The following is an 8104-nucleotide window of genomic DNA, read 5'->3' as shown; positions in this document are numbered from 1 at the left end:
TAAAAAATAAAACAAAACAGACAATAGAAGATCAGGTGCTAGAGTTAACAGATGAGAATATAAATTAACTATGATTAATATTTTCAAGAAAAATGAGAGAAAAGATAGATAAAATAGATGAAAGGATGGAGAATTTCACTAGAATGTTATAACTTTAAAAAGAAAATCTAATGGATATTTTAGAACTAGAACTAGAAAATCTAATAACAGCAGATTAGACAGAGAAGAACCTAGGATCAGTGAATAAAATAGCTCAATAGAAATATCCAAACGGAATCAAAGAGAGGGAATAAAATGGAGAAAAACTCAGATATAACATAAAAATAGGTATACATACTCAAAAGGTCCAATGTACATATAACTGGAGTCCCAGAATAGAAAAGAGTAAGAGTGGAGTGGTAGCAATTTTCTTAGGTATATTATCCAAGAATTGCCCTAAATTGATAAAAATCAACTCAGAGATTTCAGAAGCTTAGTAAAAATGTCTAGCAGAATTTGAAAAAAGAAACCCAGACACATCATAGTCAAATTCTGGAAAAACAAAGGTAAAGAGAAATTTTAAAACTTGCCAGAACTTAAAAGATAAATTAACTTTAAGAATTGACAAGCTTAAGAGCTAATTTCTGAACAGAAACAATGGAAGCCAGAAAAAAAAAGGGAAAAAGCTCTTTAAAGTGCTAAAAGAATTAACTGCCAGCTTCGAATTACATACCTAGCAAAATATCCTTCAGAAATGGATGTAAAGTAACAACATTTTCTGACAAATACTGAGCGAAATCTTTGTTAGTATGAGTATATTTAAAAGAATAAGAAAAGTCAATTTTCTAACAAAAGGAAAATGAGCAGTAATACAGGATAAAATGGAGAATACTATGAAGAGTAAATATGCAGGAAATATAAATAAATATTGACTATTATAAATAACTGTAATGTTTACACAGTTTAAAATATAATTAGAACTAAATGCATGAGAACAATAATGAAAATGGTAATGGGGTATTAAAGGTGTGAAAATGTTCTAAAGCAGAATTGTGAAAGTGAAAATTATTTGAGTTAGCTATAGTAAGTAAAAAATGTACACTATAACTCTAAGTTAATCATTAAAATAATAACAAAATTGTGTTTTAATACATATCTAATGTTTAAAAGAGGAAAACTGAAATAATAAAAAAAGTGATTGATCTGAAAGGGCAGAAAGAAGAAAACAAAGAAATAAAAAACATGTGATAAGCAGAAACAAATGAAAATATTATAGCTATAAAATCAGTTATATCAGTAATTACATTAAATGTAAATGGATTAACATTTCAAGTAAATAATAAAGATTAATTGCATTAAAAACACGAAACCTAAATACATGCTTCTTATGAGTGAAAAAAGTGTATTTTAAATAACATTACCGAAAAGTCAAAAGTGAAATTATGGGCTTGGGGATCTAGAGACTACAAAGACTGTTACTCTTATGCTTAATAAGAACAAGAAAAGCCAGGCAATTTGCAAGCTCATTACCTTGAACTCATCAGAGTCCTAACGTTGCAGGGTCAAAAACTAATCTGAAATATGGACAGAGATGGAACATGAGAGTTTGCTTACCTGGCTAGATCAGCTAGATACCAGTAAAAAAATTCGGCTAGAATAGTTGAATTGGCAAAGGCAAGAATGGGCTACAGGGACAGTTGGAGGACTCTGAGGTCCACAGACACGGGAGAGGGTTGCAGTTTACACTCTCTTGAAAGTTTTTCTCTACACAACTCTACAAATCATAGGCATTCACCAGGAAGACTAGGGAGAATCCTGAGAATGATTTCTTCATGAGGTATCATGGAAAGTTTTTTTTTCAAGGGGCACAAAACTCTGTCGCCATCTTTCTCCTGTATCTCTCCTATCTCCTCTATGGAATGAAGCCTTAACATATGCAGTTTGGTGAGGGCGATAAATATTATTGCTGCTAGGGTAATGAGAAAACTCTTTTTAGTTGCAGGAAGGAAAGAAAAAAACCCTTCTACTCCTGAGGGAGGAGCAGGAGCACTAAGCCTTGTACTAGGACATTTTATATAAGGGATTTGACCATCCTTAGATGGTATCTACAGGGGTTCCTGAAACTAATCCTCTGTGGATACCTAGAGACTACTGTATATGTCCAGCCCAGAACTACAGACGGAGGATAGCAAGAGGATTTTAAAGGCGATATTCCTCAAACCCAGGGAAACTACCTATCTAAGACTAAGATTTAAACAGAACATGACTTTGGCCATGCTACCCTAAATGTGCCCGATCTTGGAAGCTAAGCAGGGTCGGGCCTGGTTAGTACTTGGATGGGAGACCACCTCGGAATACCAGGTGCTGTACGCATTAAAACAAACAAACAAACAAAACATCAGAGAATGCCACTTCTGCCCCATTCCTTCCACCATGTTAACAAGCACTGAGTAAAAAAAAAAACAATGAACTGCTGGTGGGAGAGCTGCAATATTCAGACCCTCTCTGTAGTACAGTATAAAGGGAAGACCTAAAGCTGAGGGTAGAGCAGATAATGAGAAACCCACTGGCCAGTCAGTCCCCAATCTAAACATAAGATATCATTAGGAGAATTTGAAGCCTGGCACACACTGAGAGTAAACAAAGCAACAAACCTGAAGCCTAAGCTGACTCTTTGATTAACACAAACCCTCATACTAAAGGTGTAGCAGAAGAAAAGAGCGTCCATTTCCAAGTTCAAACCTCTTTAACTTAGTCTCTCTGTCCTATGCATGTCTCTCTCTCTCTCTCTCACACACACACACACACACACACACACACACACACTCCCAACAGACAAAACAATCAACAGAATCAAATGTGGCTATTATAGAGATGTTGGAATTGTCTAACAGAGAATTTAAAATAACTGTAATTAATATGAAAAAAGCTTCAATGGAAAAGTTAGACAATGTGTAAGATTATATGGATAATTTTAACCAAGATATGGAAACTATAAGAAAGAATAAAGATAGAAATGATAGAAATTAAAAACACAATAATACCTGGTTAGTACTTAGATGGGAGACCACTGAGGAAGACCAGGTGCTGTAGACATGAAAAATAAAAATAAGGGATTGTAAGCTGACAAGGTCCTTGCAATCTGTGAGGTCAACTGAGGGTTGCTTTGCCTAAAAGAAAAAAAAGAAAAGAAGAAAAGAAAAACACAATAATAGAGATGAAGACTGCCTTGTATGGACTCATCAGCAGACTGGACACAGCCAAGAAAAGAATCAGTAAACTTGAAGAGATGTCAATAGAAATTACCTAAACTAAAACAAAAGAGTAAAAAATATAAAAAGAAAAAAATCTAAACAAACCAGAACATCTAAGAAAGTGTGGGACAATGTCAACCAGTTTATATGCATTCATGGAATGCCAGAAAGAGAAAAGGGAAAAATGGACAGAAGAAATATCTGAAGAAATAATAGTTGACAACTTTCCAAAATTAATGGTACTAAATCACAGATTCAAGTTCAAAGAACACCAAGCAGATAAATACCAACCAAATAAACAACAGTACATACTTAAGCATATTATAATCAAACAGTTGAAAACAAAAGACAAGAGAAAATTTGAAGTTAAAAGAAACACATTATATACAATTGTACTTCCATAGGAAAAACAAAAAAACTCAAAACCATATCTCATATCTCATCTTATACAAAAGCTAACTCAAAATGTTTTAGAGACATAAATGTAAAACATAAAACTATAAAAATTCTAGAAGAAAACTTAGGAGAAAATATTTGTGACCTCAGATTAAGCAAAAAGTATTTTAGATATTATACCATAAACATGATACATAAAAGAAAAAAATATATAAGTTGGAGATTATCCAATTTGAAAACTTTTGGTCTATGAAAGACACTTAAATGCATGAAAAGATAAGCTTGAGATTGGAAGAAAATATTTGCAAATCGCATTTTTGACAAAGGTCCTATACTAAAAAGTCTAAATAAGTTACGAAACTCAACAATAAGACAACCAACAAATGATTTTTTTTTTTTTTAGCTCTCCAGGTGATTCAAACATACAGAGTTGGCTATGCAACATGAATATAAATCCCAGACTCACTCATTCATATTCCTTTGAATTTGTCTGGGTGGCTTTCTGGTGTATGTATTCACAGATGACAGGCAGTTGGGCTGATATTTCAGTTCTGGTCCTTCTGTCACTCCTGTTTATTCTATTTTTTCTTGGCACCTGTAGACTTAAACGTGGCGTTAGATATCAGGCAGGAATACCTCTCAAAAGGCAAAATATACAGTGTAAAACATTGATATTTACTATAAAAGATCAATAAATGAAAATGCATCTCAGCATGCTTGTGTAAATTTTAAATTAATGAATTTACCACACCTTTGAGCATCTCTCTAGGGGTAACTGGCACATGCCTCTTTTCATTCAGATAGACCATCAGGCAAACCTACGTAGATGGGTAAGTTGTGGTAAGTTAATTCTTCTAATATTGATTTTTATGATTCTCTCATCAGTTTATTTCTAAAAAATATTTTCTATTAAATTCGTGATATTCAGATTCTAGTAGGCATGAAAATCACCTAGGGAAGAAGTTTTTAAAAATGTAGTTCTTAACGTCCCACCCCCAGAGATTGTGTATAGTTAATGTTGGCATAAATCCCCCCAACCTACATTTTTAAATAAGTACTTTTCTGTGATAGTAGTGCAGCTGGGGCCATAAAACACCCCTTAAAAGTCATGGGTAAGAGGATCATCTCTGATAATTTTACATGTCTATGTGAGTCCTGTAACAAATCTAGCACAGACATTGAACTTCACCAACGCAGGCATTCTGAGGCAAAATAAAGCTTGCTAAAATAAAAGCAGAAAAAATTTAGCTTTGAAAATGAGCCTCCCTTTCACTGACTTTTATTTTTTTTTGTAAATGACAACTTCTGTGAAATGACTCACCGGAGAGTTATTATGCATCGAATATGATAACAGTCATTAATATTCTGGCCATAAATGCAATTCGTTTGGTAAATGCCTGGCTTTTTGAAGCATGAAGTACCTAATATAATTGCGCTCTGCAGTTAGGAGTGGCAATGGACCCCTGGGTGGCCGTGTGCATCTCTCCCTTGAAGCACTGGATAGAAACTGCAATGCGCGGCCCTCTGAAGTGGAGCTGTTTCAGTTTCTATCCTCTCCCACCCCATTTTCTTTTAGACTACCACGCCATATTCAGAATCAAAGAAGACAGAGTATTTTTTCTGTCTTTTCTTCTTATGGTCTTGACTGAATGTGAAAATATTCTGGCTGTTTAGAAGGGCGTAAAAAACAATTTAGCTTCTCACCTGTATGTAGCAATTACTACAAAACCAGCAAGAGGTAATGTGAAGGCAATTTGGTTATCACCATAGCATTGTATTGCCTTTTGCTTTTTCCTCAGATATTAGCCTTTTCTTTAGTGATGAATTGTGGGACACATTGTCATTATACCCACCCCCAAATACTTTCCTCAATGTATTTCTTCAAATGCATTTTCTTTTTTCCTTCATTTTTCATTTTGCTTTTGCTAACTATGACTGGGAACGGCATTATGGTCTCAGATAACAGAAGAAAACTTAAATGTGTTGAAAAGCTCTCTGGTGAAGCCACAGCCACCGGGCTAGGCCCCGGGTGGCTCTAGCCCAGGGCGGCCGGCGGAGGGCTGGGCCTGGCCCCCAGCTCCGGTTCCCCGCCGGTGGGTAGCTGCTCACTATGCTGGCAAGCACCAGCACTTCCAGATCCCTGAGGTCTGCTGCTGTGAGAAACACTGTCTGTTGGGCTTCGACACTCTCTTCTGGGTGCTGGAAGTCCCGTTCCTGGACTCAGCCTCTGGGCCTGGAGTAAGGGCATTCTCTCCACCATCTCGGCACTGACAGAACTGAGAGGCCTTGTGAGGCTGTTTGTAGAGGTTGGAGGTGTCATGTCAGTGCTGGGTTTTGCCAGTTGCATCCAGGCCCCCTGAGAGAACATCTTCCTGCTCAAGTTCTTCTCCATGTTCCTCTGCCTCATCGTCTTCCTGGAGCTGGAGACTGGGATCCTAGCCTTCGACTTCAAGGACTGAATTCGAGACCAGCTCAATCTCTTCATCAGCAAAGTCAAGGCCTATCGGGATGACATTGACCTCCAGAACCTCTACTTTGCTTAGGAATTCTTGTCTTGCTGCTGAGCCTGAGGACCCAACGACTGGCACCTCAATAACTGTTTTGACTGCACTGACTTGAACCTGAGCTTGGAGCACTATGGGGTGCCCTTCTGCTGTGTCAGGGACCTTGTAGAAGATGTTCTCAACACGCCGCGTGCCTACAATATCTGACACAAACTGAAGCTGGAGCAGAAAGCTCCATCCACACCAATAGCTGTGTGGGCCAGTCTGAGAAGTGACTACAGGACAACTTGACCGTCGTGGCTAGGGTCTTTGTGAGCATCACCCTCCTCCTGATCTTTGGCATCTGCCTAGCCCAGAACTTCATAAGTGACATTGGGGCAGTGAAGGCTAACTGGTGAGGCTGCCATGCTGGCTGTGGTCACCCTCCTGGCCTTCTCAGGGACCTTCCATTGTGCCATGATGGGTAAGGTTTCAGGAGGCATTTCTGCCCCTATGTGCAGCTCACATGTGGGTGTGCACCCAAAGAAAGCCAGTTGGCTATCTGAGTTGCCTAATCTGAAGCTGTGTGCATGGAGGGTGTGTGTGTCAGTGTAGGTGTGCACAGGGAACCACCATCTTAGAGGTTGTGTGGTGAGCCCTCCAGGGGATTAGGAAGGGCACAGGCTGGGACACACTTTGTACACGGCAGCGTGGGGTAGTCTTTGGGGACTAATGTTGCCCAGGACATAGCCTCATGCAGCTTCAGAGTTCTCTTCTCTATTAGCTGTGACCTTGATCCTGCCAGGAGCCCACTTCAGCCTCAATGTCTCAGACTCTAAACTGAGTCCAAGAATTTTCTCTCCCTTGTTTGCCTCTCAGGATCAAACATGATGATGGCTACAAACTACTCAAACAAAAACCTTGAAAACCAGAAAGAAAAGAAAAGAAAAGAAAGAGATAGAGAGAGAGAGCGAGAGAGAGAGAGAGAGAGAGAGAGAGAAAAAAAAATGGCTTAAATTATGATCTGCTTTGTTTTTCTTAAATTTTTAAGGAAAGATCGCTCAAATTCTGTAGCCATTTCCTTCATTATGTAATGTATAATATAGACTGAATGTTTGTGTCTCCCTAAAAGTCATAAAGAAAGAAAGAAAGAAAGAAAGAAAGAAAGAAAGGAAAGAAAAGGAAGGAAAGCAAGCTCTCTGGTGCCTTTTCTAGAAGGGTGAGGCTCATTGTCATGCATGAGCCCATTGGTTGAATTCTAAGGAAGGTAATGAAGGACATGAGAGTGTGATTCTATAAAATCCTATTGTGAGTTTTGAGAGCTCAAATGAATCAGCCAAATGGTTGCCATTGCTCAGGCATCTCATTCCTTGCATTTGTTAAACTATATTTCTCATTAGAGATAATACTTGTAACAAGCCAGAGGAAAGTAGGTCTTGCTGCAGCTTAATTTGAGGAAATTGATAAAGATCAATTTAAGATTGTGCCTATCTTAGAGGAAAATGAAATAATTCATTGTGGAAAGAATGAACTGCTTGCTATCATTCTGATAGAGAGCAATTTAACAAGCAAATTTATGCATTGTTGAAGCTAACTTATTGGCATTTGCATTTTGCTTGGTGGTTCCTAAAGAAAAAACTTAACCCACATTAGGAGGTGACCAGATGTTGATACAGAAATTTTTGGAAAATACACAAAATTATAAAAGAAAATTAATAATATTATTAACATTTTGATGCATGTGCTTCCATAGCCTGCTTTCTATGCATGCATGTATATTTTGTTGGCATCATATTTTATACATTGCTCTGTATACTGACTTTTTCCCACCTACTCTTAGATTGTAAACATTTCCCAATGCTATTAAAATGTTTTCACAAACAAATTTAATGTTAGTATAATGCTACCTTTATTTATGCATTATAACTTAACTATTCTTTTATAACTGGACATTGTTTATCTACAATGCTCTAACAATCTTGATCCATCATA

The 8104-nt window shown here is 37.4% G+C and overlaps 1 pseudogene; it reads left to right on the top strand.

Moving 5' to 3' along the window:
- Nucleotides 1–4455: 4455 nt before the first annotated feature.
- On the top strand, nucleotides 4456–6531 carry LOC102880168 (annotated as a pseudogene).
- Nucleotides 6532–8104: the final 1573 nt, after the last annotated feature.

This window comes from Pteropus alecto, unplaced genomic scaffold, assembly GCF_000325575.1.
Source record: "Pteropus alecto unplaced genomic scaffold, ASM32557v1 scaffold155, whole genome shotgun sequence".
Taxonomy (NCBI): Eukaryota; Metazoa; Chordata; class Mammalia; order Chiroptera; family Pteropodidae; genus Pteropus; species Pteropus alecto.
This window is presented reverse-complemented; position numbering and strand designations above follow the sequence as displayed.